Consider the following 15,273-nt stretch of genomic DNA (forward strand, 5'->3'; position numbering starts at 1 on the left):
GTACTGACTCATTTGGCTGTAGTGAGACAGTTGGTTGACAGATATTTTAGAGTTTTCCATGTGGTTAAAAGTGAGTAGCCCAAATCCAGAACAAAGCCCTTAGCAGAAAGAAGGAAGGAGGCCAACAAGAAGTGTATTTTAGCTGAGAAACTTCAGACTTGGCCCCCTAAGCCGTCTCTTAAATGATCATTGAATGCTTCAGTCACTTTGGAAGTTTTTCATCAGAAATGCATCCTGGCATTAGCTTTCCAGGAAAGGTTCCCCTTCTTTGTTAAATCATTAGCAGCTCTGAGGGAAAAACCATTTCCTCTCTCTCTTTCAAAAAAAAAAAAAAAAAAAAAAAAAAGCATCTGTGAATATTCGGGATGTCTGTTTAGGACTTAAGTAATTCCACAATGTCTTCTTCCTGCCTTCAGTAAACTACTTTTTGGAAAAGTGCCAAGCAGGTGTGTAAGTCCAGGAAAGTGCTGGGTCTCAGAGTGTGCTCCAAGGATAAAATGCATCCTAAGAGATGTCAGTCTGGCATCATGGTGGAGACAAAGTGGGATTGGTTAACAGAAGAACACGTATCAGATTCCTGCATTCCCATTTGAGGACTCTGAAGCCAACCACATATGTAGCCAGCAATGTCATTCCCCTCCTCATCCATTTAAAAGCTACATTGCTACCAATTTTATAGGCCAAATTCTCTAGCTGTTGTACAAGAAAATTTACAAGTAATAAAAATTGTTAAGGACCTAATAACTGAGGCAGTTAAAATATTTTAAAAAATTGTGAACAAGGCATTTATTAAAAATTATACATAACAATCACAAGTATAATTAATTTGTTCCTTCCAAAAAGATTTATCTGACATAACAAAAATCTGTAACACACAAGTAACCTGGAACTGCCTTACAACATGATCCTTACTAATAACCTGATTGATAGGTCTGTCCATACAGTGTCAAAAAACAACCAACTCAGAGGCTGGCACTGTGACGCAGTGGGTTAGTCCCGCCCTGCAGTGCCGGCATCCCATATAAGTGCTGGTTCAAGTCCTGGCTGCTCTGCTTCCCATCCAGCTCCCTGCTAATGCACATGGGAAAGCAGTAGAAGATGGCCCAAGTACTTGGGCCCCTGCACCCTTGTGCACGGCCTGGAAGAAGCTCCTGGCTCCTGGTTTCAGCATGGCCCAGCCCCAGCCATTGTGGCCATTTGGAGAGTGAACCAGCAGATGGAAGATGTCTCTCCATCTCTCTCTCTCTGTAACTATGTCTTTCAAATAAATAAATGTTTTTTAAAGCAACTACTCTAAAATAGAACAGTGCCCATTGTACATTACATGGATGCCTTAACTACTGGAACTTCAGTGGTTTTCTAAGGTAACATGTTGGATCAGGTCCCTGTGACAGGCTTCTGGAGGACTGCTGAGAGATGGCAAGAGGCCATCTTGTGCACTGCCACTGTGATGCCATCGTGTTTCTGCATCATGATGTTCCCATTATGTGATTCTAGACACACACAGGCGTGTCCGTGGGGTCAGAGGTTACCTTAGCGGCTTGCTGTGCTAGAACAGATATCACTGCAGCAGCCTCGTCTGACAGCCTCCCAGGGCAGTGTAGACTAAGTCCTTGTGAGGCTGTGCACAGGACTCCAGCAACAGATGGTTTCTTCACTCTGCCCTCCAGGTGCTGCTCCAAGGTCGCCCCCATCCTGCACTGCAGCCCAGGACCTATAATTACTTCTGTATATATTAGTGCACTTAATCCTCTTTGAAAACCCAAAAGTGGGTGTTATTATCATCCATTTACACTTAAACCAAAGCACAGCAAGGTCAAGTAACTTACTTAGGGTCACACAGAGAGTTAACGAAGAAGCCGGATTTGAGATCAAATAATCCATCTGCAGAGCTTGTAGTTTTCACAGGGAGACTATATTTAGAACCAAAATTTAGGAGATTTGGCCAGAAACACAATCAAAGAAAAAACTGTTTTTCATTCTTTTCAACTTTTTATTTAGAAAGAAAGTAAGAAAGATAAGGCTGTACACAGGAAGCGGGGGTAGAACACAAACCGTGGAGGGTGGGAATGAGACTCTTCTTAAAAAATTATTTATCTGCCGCCGGCGCCACGGCTCACTAGGCTAATCCTCTGCCTTGCGGTGCCGGCACACCGGGTTCTAGTCCTGGTCCCAGTTGCCCCTCTTCCAGGCCAGCTCTCTGCTGTGGCCCGGGAGTGCAGTGGAGGATGGCCCAAGGGCTTGGGCCCTGCACCCCATGGGAGACCAGGAGAAGCACCTGGCTCCTGCCATTGGAACAGCGCGGTGCGCCGGCCGCAGCGCACCTACCGCAGTGGCCATTGGAGGGTGAACCAACGGTAAAAGGAAGACCTTTCTCTCTGTCTCTCTCTCACTGTCCACTCTGCCTGTCCAAAAAAAAAAAAAAAACTTGTTTATCTGAAAGTCAGGGTTGCAGAGAGAAGGGGCGGGGAGAGGGAGAGATCTTCCACTCACTGGGCAGGGCCACAAGTACCTGGGCCATCCTCTGCTGTTTTCCCCAGGCCATTGGAGGGAGCTGAATTGGAAGTGGAATAACCAGTACAAGGCTTTTTTTTTTTTTTTTTTTTTTATTTTTGACAGGCAGAGTGGACAGTGAGAGAGAGAGAGACAGAGAGAAAGGTCTTCCTTTGCCGTTGGTTCACCCTCCAATGGCCGCCACGGTAGCGCGCTGTGGCCGGCGCACCGCGCTGTTCCGATGGCAGGAGCCAGGTGCTTCTCCTGGTCTCCCATGGGGTGCAGAGCCCAAACACTTGGGCCATCCTCCACTGCACTCCCTGGCCACAGCAGAGAGCTGGCCTGGAAGAGGGGCAACCGGGACAGGATCGGTGCCCCGACCGGGACTAGAACCCGGTGTGCCGGCGCCGCAAGGCGGAGGATTAGCCTGTTGAGCCACGGCGCCGGCCAGTACAAGGCTTTAAGAAGTGCTCCCTAACTTTGAAGATCATTGAATCCTTTCCCCAGTGCATTCCTTGGGGCTGGAACTTCTCAGAGGATACCAGGGGAACTCTTGGATAAAAAAATATAAAGAAGCTTTTCCAGTTATAGTAACAATGGTAACATACCTGTGATGTAATTAGAAACAAACTAAGAACTGATATGCAGAGTCTGTATGACAAGTAGCACACATTTTACTGAGAATCTCCAGAAAGACATGAATGTAGAGAATATTCTTCTTCTTTTTTTTTTTGACAGGCAGAGTGGACAGTGAGAGAGAGACAGACAGAGAGAAAGGTCTTCCTTTTTCCATTGGTTCACCCCCCAGTGGCCGCTGAGGCTAGCACGCACTGCGCTGATCTGAAGCCAGGAGCCAGGTGCATCTCCTGGTCTCCCATGCGGGTGCAGGGCCCTATTCCTAGATAAAAGTTTAATTGTAGAAAAATACCAGTTCTCTGAAATTAATTTACAAATCAAATATATTGAACCCAAGAGGCCTTTTTTCCCTAACAAAATGGTTCTAAAGTTTATATGATAAATAGCCAAGAAGATCCTAGAAAAAAATGGATAAATACACTGACTTATCGAAATGTTATAGATTTATAGTAATTAAAGCAATGTGGCTCTAGTGTAAAACATCAGGTAGATCAACCAGTCAAATATATCTCAGAGGCAGAGCCAAAGTACTGATAGGCATTCTGAGTACACTTAAACAGGGTGGTCAGGGGTATGAGCTCCAGCAGCCATAGGATGTGGGTTCTAATTATACTTCTGCCTCTTATTGGCTGTATCATCTTGGGCAAGTCTCCTAACCTCTCTGAGTATTAGTATAAAAGTAGGAGTAATCCTGGTACTTAATTCATGGAACTAACGTAAATTGGTGAAATGTTTATTAAAAACACTGAAGGGGCAGGTGTTTGGCATAGTGGTTAACCTGCCTCTTGGGACACTTGCATCCCATATATTCAGTGCCTGGATTCAAGCCCTGGCTGTGCTCCCAATCCCAGCTTCCTAGGAGATAGCAAGTGATGGCTCAAGTACTTGGGTCCCTCCCTCCCATGTGGGAGGCCCAGATGGAGTTCCTGGCTTCTGGCTTCAGTCTGGCCTAGCCAAATCCATTGTAGGCATTAGGGGACTGATCCAGCAAATGGGAGATCTGTTTGTCTGCTTCTCAACAAAATAAAAATAAATTTTAAAAAATTTAAGCATTCTGAAATTGGTACATAATAATCACTCAGTAAATATTCACCATTATTATGGGCAAAAATCAACAAATCAGACTACATTAGCATAAATATATACATGTAAACAAATTAAAAGAAAATGGGAAATTTGTATAATAAAGATTATAAAGATTTCTGTACAAAGCAATCAATTTAAAAATTCTCAAAAGATGGAAAATGTTTAATGTTTAATAAGTATGCACAAGAAAACCAGAAAGCATTACATATATTCAGAGAAATTCAAATGTAATGAGTGACTTTTTTCTTTTACAATTGGTTAAAAAATCATGAATCTGAGAGACAGAGAAAAAGGTGCTTTGAAACACTGCTGGTGGGTAGTATAAGTTGGTACATACAACACAAACTCTGGAGATCAAATTGACAATATTTAGTTTAAAAATCCCCAAATTGGCATATCTTCTGAATTCACAATTCATAAATGGAATCATCATGAGTGTAGGGCACAGATTTATTTACAAGGAGCTGAAGCAGTATTGTCAGAGCCAGAATCATCTAAAATACTAATACTGTGGAGGCCATCTTCATGAAGGACTACCAATAAGTGCAAGGACAGGATCAGATTCAGTACTGCTGTGATCACAAGAAGTAACAGTGCCTGGAAGCAGAGGCTGGACAGGTGTCCACAAATGTGTAACAGAAGTGCAACAAGTGTTAAGTAGCCATTATTACTCAACAATGGGCTGAGTACGACTGGTTTCTAAACATGTGATTTTTGGTTTTTTCGTGCTTTTCCAGATTCCAATTTTATACAGTGAGCAAACTATGAAGATATGTCTTGTTTAACTGAAAAAGGTACTTCAAATGAAGGCAAAGCAGAGATCGGTTAAATCTACTCTAGAGAGCAAAGTCGGCAGTTTCCTCTGCAGTTGTGATACGTGTTACAGTGTAAAAATCTGCAAATACTATGCATGTGATTCTGATAGCAATACCCAATTTCTTCTCCAAGATTCTGGTTTAAAATGAATGAAACTTTATCACAAGGACACACACACTTTACTCAAGACTACCTAAGAAAATTGTGTCTATCAAGTGGAGGGGGCATTTCTGGTCTCTTTTTTGGCTACCCTCTCTATTTCTCCTTTTTTTTTTTTTTTTTCCTAGCCCATGTCTCTCTGCACTAAGATACTACTTTCTTCTATCAAGGATTTTATTGCTAATTGCAGATAATTCAGTCTTTAACCCCAGCCAATCACATCACCAATTTGAAATGAATCCTCAAGAACTCCACTCTGAGAAGAAACTCCACAACAAAAGCTCTGCACACTGCCCGCACCTGCTAGTTTTTAAGCAGGCAGAGCCAGTTTCTTGGTGGGCCCATCCCTCGGCTCTCTCTGTCCTGACTGTCTCGCTTTATGTTTTCTCCCGGCGCTTGGGAGGAGGGAGGGCTGTTTCATCTTCCCCTGCCTTTTGACAATCAGAATAACTTCCAGATTCAACTCAAGTCAGGAAGCGGGGAAGGAAAGACAGCAGAGTGCTGCTGATGCAGGTGCTCCTTACACAGGGCAGGCTGTGTGGGATACTTGCCAAGCAGAGTTCTCCTGGCCTATCCTAGTCATATTAGCGACATTATGAAGTAACAGAAAAGCTAACAGAACATCTTAGATTTTACTATTAAAATTTTAATGAGATGGAGCTGAATTTGTCAGAAGCAAGAAATAGCATGATGATATGTTCTTCATTGATAGAACTTTAGGAACTAATTTTTGCCATATTATCTTGGGTGGGGAAAGTGAGTAGAGGGAGATTGTCATTCACCTCCTGCAGAACACGTGTGGTTGGCTGAAGACAAAGATGCCTGAGCTTCCACATTAATTGGCACACAACTAACTGACATTCTACATTATCCACAAATGGTCTGGTTGATTCCTGTAGGGGATTAAGCTCTCCAGGGCAGGGGTCTTGTTCTTTTGTCCTGATTGATATCTCTAGCACCAAGATCAGAGCCTGGCACAGAGTTAACCCTCAAGAAATGCTAAGTGAAAAGTTCATTTCAAATGTTTGGTATTGACAATAACCGGTCTCTTTCCTGAGGTCATCAGGTCTCTGTTTTTATACCTTCTCACTGCTCTAAATAACTGATGTGCTTATTATTGGCCCAGAAGAAATAATTACTTTATTCAGTGTATTCCGTTTTCTAAGGCAAAATACCAAACTAATAAGTTTTAGTCTGTAAAGAGGTTTGAATTATCATTTAATCAAATATTTTAATTAGATGGCATATTAAACAGGAATTCTTTGAAAGCAAGTGATCCAAACCAGCTTGAACTAGTTTGGCTTTTTACACAGGCAAAATAGTGCCTTTACTGATTCATGGAATACAGTAAAAAAAAAAAAAAATGAAAGAACACAATGTGTAGGACTGAGAGTCTTATAAGCCAAACATGCTGGAACTAGAGGCCAAAACTTCACTTGTCACTTGGGATCACATCTTATCTACTTAGTGTTGACTTCATTCTCACTCACTACAGGTAGACTTTCTCCACAGGATGGGACACAGGACCCATGGCTCCTGGAATTCACGTTATAACAATGCTAACCATTGAAGAGAAACTGTCAAAGTTGGTTCTGGATTTTATTGAAATTTTTGGGAAGGACTCTGATTAGACTGACTTGATTAGATCTTCACCCCTCCACCACCACCAACTTCCAACAGGGAGAGGTGCTGTATGATGGTGACATTTCCAAAAGGAGACTTGTGACCCAGGAGTGGGTAGCTTGGGGCATGGACTCGGAGCAGATCACCCCATCAATGTCCTCTACACTCGACTGTTGTCTCCAGCTTGGAAGTGTTTCTACAGAAACATTGCCCATGTAAGCCAAACTGTTTGAATTCATGTTCTTAACCTGTGTATCAATGGAGAGGAAGCGTTGCCACCCGTCCATTTCTTATAGGGGCAGCCTGTGTGACGGGAGCCAACACAGCCTCAGGAATAGCCGGTGCATCACAGATCCCTTCCTTGGAGTGTCTGTTGAGATGGCGTACCCTTGTCTGTTGTACTGATGCCTTTTTTCCTCTTTGACATCCAATCAAGGGATGAGTCTCGGCACTCCAACCTCTTTCTTCTCTGTGAAGCCCAACCCATTTCTCCTATCAACACCCCCACCCAAACCAACCTTTCCAGAAAGCTCGTCTCTTCTCCTCTTTCAGCAAATCACTCCCTCACTCTCTCCCCGGTGCAAAAAAATACTCAGCTAATATATGAAACCCTTTTCTTTGTAGGGATAGAATAAGGAGGGAAAATGAAGAACCGTTAAGGGTGCGGCTACTAAGAATAAATATATTCTGCATATTTAAGTTTTTGCTAGACATGTGCTTTCAGCATCTATCCATGTTTTTTTAACTTCACAGTTTCTCCAAAAGCAGTGCTTCCTAATTATTTATCTTGTGTTTTATTATCCTTGTGAAACCTCCATTTTTACCATCTCTTGAATCCTTATCATATTTATGTCTTCTCCAGAAAGTTAGGACACATGACCATGGATCCCTATGCAGCAGCCTATTCCTTGCTGCTTGAGAGACAAAGGGCTCTTCTGAAGGTCTGAGCTCTGGCAAACTTTCCCAGCCTTCTGAACACTTCTCACCCCTAGTGCATGGAAGGCACCTACGTGGGCAGCAGGGCCTTGCATTTTGCTAGATGAATTTCCCTCTATTAACAACTCCCCTGTGGGCAGTCTCCTCTCCCCCAGTGAGCAGAAACAAGTGTCAGAATTAAAAATGCAAGACTGTGTCCATGGAAATGTAAAGTGGGAAGTTGGGTATATTCAGATTGATAAGATATGAGACTCACACCATTTAAGGCCCTCTGCTAAAAAAATAATAAAATTTGAATTATAGAATAAAATATCACAAGTACAGAGTTAGTATGCACGCAAATAGTTACTTTGAATATGAAAACATACCAAATTTCATTCTTTTTGCTAATATGTGCTACTAAACCTCACAAAATCCAGAATGATAACAGACTGTTTAAGTTTTGCCTGGCATGTCTCTAATACTTTTTTCTTCATATTTGGCTCCACATTTTTATTGTCTCTCTGTATGACAGCAATTTTGTAATATTTCTTTTTTAAAAAATACACATCACTCCCTTTTTTTCTTTTTAAAATTGATCATTGTTTTAATTATTTGAGAGAAAGAGAAGAGGGCAGGGGAGGTCTTTCATTTATTGGATTAATCCCAAAATATCTACAGAGGCCTGGCCTGGGCCAAGCCAAAGCCAGTAGCAGGGAACTCAATACAGGCCTCCTGCATAGGTGGCAGGGACCCAACTCTCTGAGCCATCATCTAGTGCTTCTCAGGGTGTACATTAGTGGGAAACTGGAATTGGCAGCAGATCCACAAGTCAAGACTGAAATACAGGCACTCCAATATGTGGTATTGGATATTGGCGTCTTAGCTACTGTCCCATTCCCCTGCCCTTGTAATTCCAATTCTACAGAGATAATGGAAAAATGATTTAGGCTTCTTGTACACTGCTTCAAAGAAAAATGTATTGTTTACCTTATAGAGGAGTTTCAGTGTCACAACTTGTTCTTCCTGAGGATACATATATAATTGCTCAGGTGGTACGTCATGGGGGCAACCAAGCCTCTGAAGCATTCCAGCCCTTTGATCCCCAGGCAGGGACTCCACGGAGGCTGCGCAAGTTGGTGCAGCTTCCTTGCGTCCTTTCTGCTCACTGATCCTCCCCCCCCCCCGCCCCCCCCCGCCCCCAGTCCCACCCTTCTCCCTGTGAAGTCCTAGAGGCAGTGTGAGGGAGCTTCACAGGCAGAGCGGAATTGCAAATCGCGTTGTGTTTCTGGGGGACAAATGCAGAGCACCCCTGCAGGGACAGCCCCAGCAGGGGCAGGTGATCCCTGGGTTCAGGAGGGAGAGGAGGTGGGCTGTGTTGTAGTGCCCCTGCCCCAGCCACAGCCCCCAGGGCCCGGGACTCGGAGGGTGACACCTGGATGACAGCAATGCTTCTTGTACCACCTCAAGGCTCTGGTTGCTGCTTCCTGTCTGCATCCTTGGGAAAGGCCCCAGCAAAATGAGGTGCTGCAGCTCAAGCTTCATTAAACTCCCCTCTAGGGGAGCAATATGGACCCCTTGTCTGCACATCTGCCAGTGTTTATGAAGAAGCAGAGAACCTGATGGAAATGGGAAGTGAGTTAACATTTATTCATCACCTGCTGTGTAAAAAATGCACAGGTGACATACAAACACATTTATCTGTGTAACTGACTTCAGGGAAGAGGGGGATGTGATGGAGTCGGAGCAGAACACGTTTTTGCACCACATTCCTTCCAGCTCATTGTGTAAGGTTTCCTGTCCCCGGAGGATGTTTCGGGCAGATCCTTCATCGTCTCAGCTCACTTTCAGGCATCAATAAGCATTCTTATTTTCAGGAGTCTTTCTTCAGTCCCCGTCTGCACTATTGAAGCCTGCAAGGCTCCAGAAGTCAAAACTTTTGAAGTTTGTTAGCCAAGTCATTGGGTGGCAAAACCTGACATGAACGGATGTGTGAAGCTCTTTGTAGTCATTCACATACCTTGTGTGGACACCAATACATTACGTTGCAGAAATACATATTTGATTATGGGGTGCTGCCCTATATCACTGATAACAGGATATGTATCATGCTCTTTCTAAAAATCAGGATTATGATAAATTCTGACCTCTCTCTGACCCCATTTTTTTAAACAATGTACCGGGGACCTCTGCTTGAATTGTTAATCAGTTTTAATATCAAAACTTGATCTCTCATCCAGTTTGAAGCCCCTCTCTCTGGCCATCATGGGTCTGGTGCATGTGCTTTGTGAAGCAGTGCTGGGGACTGGGGGAAGCAGCCTGCCTCTCATTCTTTCCATCTTGAGTTCCTTCTCACCTTCCCCTACTCACCCAGCGGCCTCTGGCATGTCCAGGGTAGGGAAGAGGTGGCAGAGGAGGCACAGGGCTGCTGTAATCCGGGCGGGTCATCCTCTTTGACTCTTGTCTTGTGGTTCTTCTGTGACGTCCTTCCTGCTCTTTTTGCATCCCTTGCAGGGACATGAACCAGTGAAAGTGGACATCTTGGCCGGCGCCGCGGCTCAATAGGCTAATCCTTTGCCTGCGGCGCCGGCACACCGGATTCTAGTCCCGGTCGGGGCGCCGGATTCTGTCCCAGTTGCTCCTCTTCCAGGCCAGCTCTCTGCTGTGGCCCGGGAGTGCAGTGGAGGATGGCCCAGGTCCTTGGGCCCTGCACCCACATAGGAGACCAGGAGAAGCACCTGGCTCCTGCCTTCGGATCAGCGCGGTGCGCCAGCCGCGGCGGCCATTGGAGGGTGAACCAACAGCAAAGGAAGACTTTTCTCTCTCTCTCTCTCTCTCTCACTGTCCACTCTGCCTGTCAAAAAAAAAAAAAAAAAGTGAACATCTTAACCACAGGGCCAAATGCCAGCCCCATAATCTCATTTTTAATGCTCACAGTTAGCCTAGGAGTTAGGTATGTAGTCAGTTTTGCAGATAAAAAAAAGCCAGGATAACATAGGTAATAGGGATTAAAACTCACCTTCATTCATGCTAATGAATAAGGTAATTTCAAAAGAAAAAAACTAAAATGCTAAGGTTAAGGGGGCAAAGAACACAGGAGGCCATTAAGAAAATGTCTGTATACCAAGGAAGCCAGAAAGATGAGTTTGGGGGAATTTGTGCCTCTTCATTTTGACAAGCAGGAGAAATATTTGTCTCTGGAGAGTATGATCACAGGAGCAGAAAGAAAGTACTAATTCTAAAGAACTACATTTAGACAAAAGGGAAAAATGATATGATGAGCAGAAACTGCACGACGTGTCTTCTGGAACTTTCTGTTCCCACTCACCACTCGTCAAAACTCAGAAAAAAATCTGTAATCTTTAAAAGTCAGTAGTGGGTTTGAGATCCCCTGGGATGAGTTTAGAAGCCTCCATTGTACTCAGAGAGGGTCTAAATTTGGAAATAAACTCAATCCCACAGATTCATTATACAATTGGCACGCCAAGGAGAGGAACTGAAAAACTTTCCTTGTCTGAATTTCTCGCTTCTTTTGAGAAGGAGACTTAACGGGAGAGGCTGACATTTCAGAGACACAGCTCAGCTGAGTTTAGAAACCCGGGAGTAGGCGGATTTCAGAAGCACCTGTAAACACCATGCAGATTAGCTGTGGGAAATGCGTGAGAGTCCCAAGATGGCATGAGGAGAAACAAAGAAGAATGTTCTCCTCCCACCAAGACAAGAAAAAATGCAGGGCTCCAGGGCGACAAGGAATGCTTCATTCACCATCCATTCATTCAAGAAAGACTTATTGAGTTGGGGTGTGTGTTTGATTTTGCCAGGACGGGGTACTGGGAGTGGAAAAAAATGAAATGTGAAATAAATCGTAAATGACAGTATAATTACACACTGAGGTAAATGCTCTAATTGCCAGTGTGATGTTTTATAAGAAATCGTGACAAAGAGAACTGATCCACATAGTGGGGGTGAGGTCTCTCTGAGTAACTCACGCTGAACGTGACCTCTTTGTGATGAGTAATAATGTTGGCTACTGTTAATTAACCCAGCTATCTTCTAATTGTTTCACGTAGATTGACACAAGTCTCACAACACCGTTGTCAGATGAATGCCTGTTCTTGCCCTCACTGGAATGTTCTCTTCAGATCACTCCTTTAATGCCTTGGAGAAATGTAGTGGACTGGAACATAGGCTATGAAGCCAGGCCTCCTCACTGCCCTACTAACTGTGTGACCTTGTACAGGTTAAATAACCTCTGTCTGCCTCAGTTTCAGGACCATGTTAGTACCTGCATGTACTGGAGGTATTATTTTTTTAAGATTTATTTATTTTATCTCAAAGGCAGAGTGACTGAGAGGAAATCCTTCTACCCACTGATTCACTCCCCAAATGCCTGCAACAGCCAGGGTTGGGCCAGGACAAAGCCAGGAGCCAGAAGCTCCATCTAAGGACTTGAGCCATCATTTGCTGCCTTCTCAGGCGCATTAACAAGAAGCTGGATAGGAAGCAGAGCAGCTTGGACTTGAATCAGCACTCTTCTATGGCACGCGGCATCCCAAGTGGTGGCTTAACCCACTGTGCCACAATGCAGTCCCTGTGCTGGAGGTATTTAAAGTAGAACAGAGTGACTGGGGAGTGAGGCAGACAGGTGCAGATCTTGAATAAGCAGTTGATGATTGCCCATGGTGTGGCTGGCAGCTTCATATGTGTTAGGTGAGCCTCTTCTTCCCAAGGAAATGTTCATTTACTCAATCATTGAGTGAGGAAAAGTAGTTGTGCTTCTTTAGGGCTGGTGGCACACCCTGCCTTTAGCAGTGGCTTCACCCTACATAGCTCTTGGCCTGTGACTCTTAGCCACTTCCCATGGCAGAGCCTCCTAGACAGGAGGAGTAGCTGTGAAGTTACTTGGAAGGCATGAACTTTGCATGAAAAGATTGAGGCTCAGCTCCCATACCTGCCACCTTTCAGGCTGTGTGAGCATGGATAAGTCAATTCCCTCTGTGAGATTCATTTTCCACATGGCAACCAACCAAACAAAAAACAACCATCAGCTGCCTCTCAGAGTTGCTATTGAGGTCCATAAAACAATATCCATGCAAACTGTCGCTGTGATCCATAAAGTAGCATATGTTATGAGTGACTGCTCACTCACTCATAGAGGGCTGACTTCTGTTGTACCCTGCTCTGGTGGTTATACTAGACACAAGCTGAATACCAAATTCAATTCATGGGGCCAGCCCCATTATAAGATGCTGCCTCAGACAGGAGGGGAGGCCACTGTTGTCACACAACTTCTCAGCCCCCATTCTTCAGGCTTCTATTCTCTGTGGGCTCAGTCTTCTCTTCTTCCACCTCTACCATCCTGTCCTCACCCCTCAGGCTTTCTGTCAGCCATTAGGAAGTCCCATCCCAGAGCCAGAATTGTGGTGTAGCTGATAAAGCTGCTGCCTGTAACACCAGCACTCTATATGGGCACTGGTTCGCATCCTGGCTGCTCCACTTCTGATCCAGCTCCCTGCCTACGGCCTGGAAAAAGCAGTGAAGGATGGTCCAAGTGTTTGGGCCCCTGTCCTACATGGGAGACTCAAATGAAGCACCTGGCTTTGGCCTGGCCCTGAACTGGCCATTGCAGCCATCTGGGGAGTGAGCCAGCAGATAGGTTCTCTCTCTGTGTGTAATGCTGACTTTCAAATAAATAATCTTTTTTTAAAAATTAAACTGTCCCCTGACAGGTATGATCCTATAGGCTTTGCTCCTTCTTGGAGAATTTGTCATGTAGGCAACTCAAAAAAAAAAGTCAGTCTCTTTTCTGGCATCAGTGGTGGTGCTAACATCCTCAGAATGAGTATTCCAGATCTCTCTCTCTCATCCATACACCCAGTGAGTGTCATACCTGGTCCACAACTATTGCACATTAAGGTGGGAACCCCATCTTGATCGTTGAATCCCCCATGCTCAGCACAGTGCCTGACTCCCATCTAGCTGACCTATGGAGGCAGTGAGTGATTGCATGTGTTCAGTGCCCAGCTCCCAGTGCTGTCCATTGCTGCACACTGTGTTCCAGTATCTCTCCCCACAACCAGCAACTCTGGGCATTGGAATTTCCTCTGAAGTTCATCCCCTGCCCCTCTGTACCTCCCAGTATGACCTGAGCTATCTCCTCACGTGAAGCTGCTCTTGGGAGTATCCACAGGGTCTGTGTCCATCCCAAAGAGGAGCTGTAATCTGCCTGCCTTGCGGCTGGAACATAGAATTCTGTGTGTCCCCATTCTCCCTGCTTGCCCAAGCTGCCCAGTGTAATAGTTGAGTCACTCAATGAAAGCAAGTTGGGTCCATTCCAGAGCCATTTGTTAGTAAGCTTGTCTGATCAGGCTTGTGTGGGCTGAAACCAAATGTGAAAGCCACAGCAAAACTGTCATAGTACAACTTAGGGAGAATTAAAACATCCTGAAAGAGTTAGGCTTCTTCTGCCCTTCCAAGGAAGCACCAGGGTAGAAAAAATACAAATCTTGGAAACAAACTCTCTGATTTAAAAAAAGAAAAAGATTTTATGTGAAAGGCAGAGTGAGAGTGAGAGACAGAGAGAATTTTCCACTCACTGGTTTACTTCCTACATGACTGCAAGAGCCAGGGCTTGACCAGGCTGAAGCCAGGAGCCAGGAATTCCAACCAGGTCTGTGATGTGGGTGGTAGGGGCCCAGGTACCTGGCTCATTATCCACTATCTTTCCAGGCTCGTTAACCAGAACTGGATTGAGAGAACAGCAACCAGCGCTTGAAACAGCTCTGTGCTATGTGATGTGTGCTTCCCAAGCAGCAGCTTAAACCTGCCACACCACAACATCCACCCAGACTGTCTGAATTCAAATACTAGCCCCACAACTTTCAAGTGAGATAACTTTCTTCTGTGGGCCATGACTTCTATGAAAAATAGATATAATAGGTCCTCTATTTGTCTACAACTTTTTTAGATACATGTGATATAATGGACTTAAAAAAAGAAAGTGGGAAATCCATGACTGTCCAGCTTCAGGCAAGGCTAAATACAGGAGTTCAAACAAACCTTTCACAATTCTGGTACTTTCTTCACCTCTGGCTGTGACTATCCTGAGGCTGCCTGTACGGCCTGTTAACAAGGGCCAGGGAAAATGGCACTGCAATACAGTTTTGTCCCTTGGTCAATAACACGGGCTCCTTGCTCTTCTACCAGTCACAGCTTACAGAAGCGCCTCCTGAGTTGAGCCTGGATCTCAACCACCCATTTCCGTGGCCAGGTGGATGAGGCTTGGTTATTGACAGATCACCAGGGATAAAGACACACATGGGGGAGGGTTCCCCCTGGAAGGGGAGCTGAATACCAGTTCATTACAGGGTTCTCCCAGTGGGAGTCTCATAAGGCACGTGTGCAGGCCTCATCCATAAGGAGATGTCGTTTGAAAAATGTCTCACATGTTGTTTGGCTTTAGTTCTTTCCCTCCCTCCCCCACTTCTTTTCTAACATCAAAGAACATCAGAATGAAGGTCTCAAAATGAAACATGTGTGAGTGAC

The 15,273-nt window shown here is 44.7% G+C and overlaps 1 pseudogene; it reads right to left on the reverse strand.

Annotated features, from left to right (window-relative positions):
* Positions 1–1,377: 1,377 nt before the first annotated feature.
* LOC133771009 (ragulator complex protein LAMTOR5-like) lies at positions 1,378–1,694 on the reverse strand (annotated as a pseudogene).
* Between the last annotated feature and the right edge of the window lie 13,579 nt (positions 1,695–15,273).

Source organism: Lepus europaeus, chromosome 12, assembly GCF_033115175.1.
Source record: "Lepus europaeus isolate LE1 chromosome 12, mLepTim1.pri, whole genome shotgun sequence".
In the NCBI taxonomy this organism is placed as follows: Eukaryota; Metazoa; Chordata; class Mammalia; order Lagomorpha; family Leporidae; genus Lepus; species Lepus europaeus.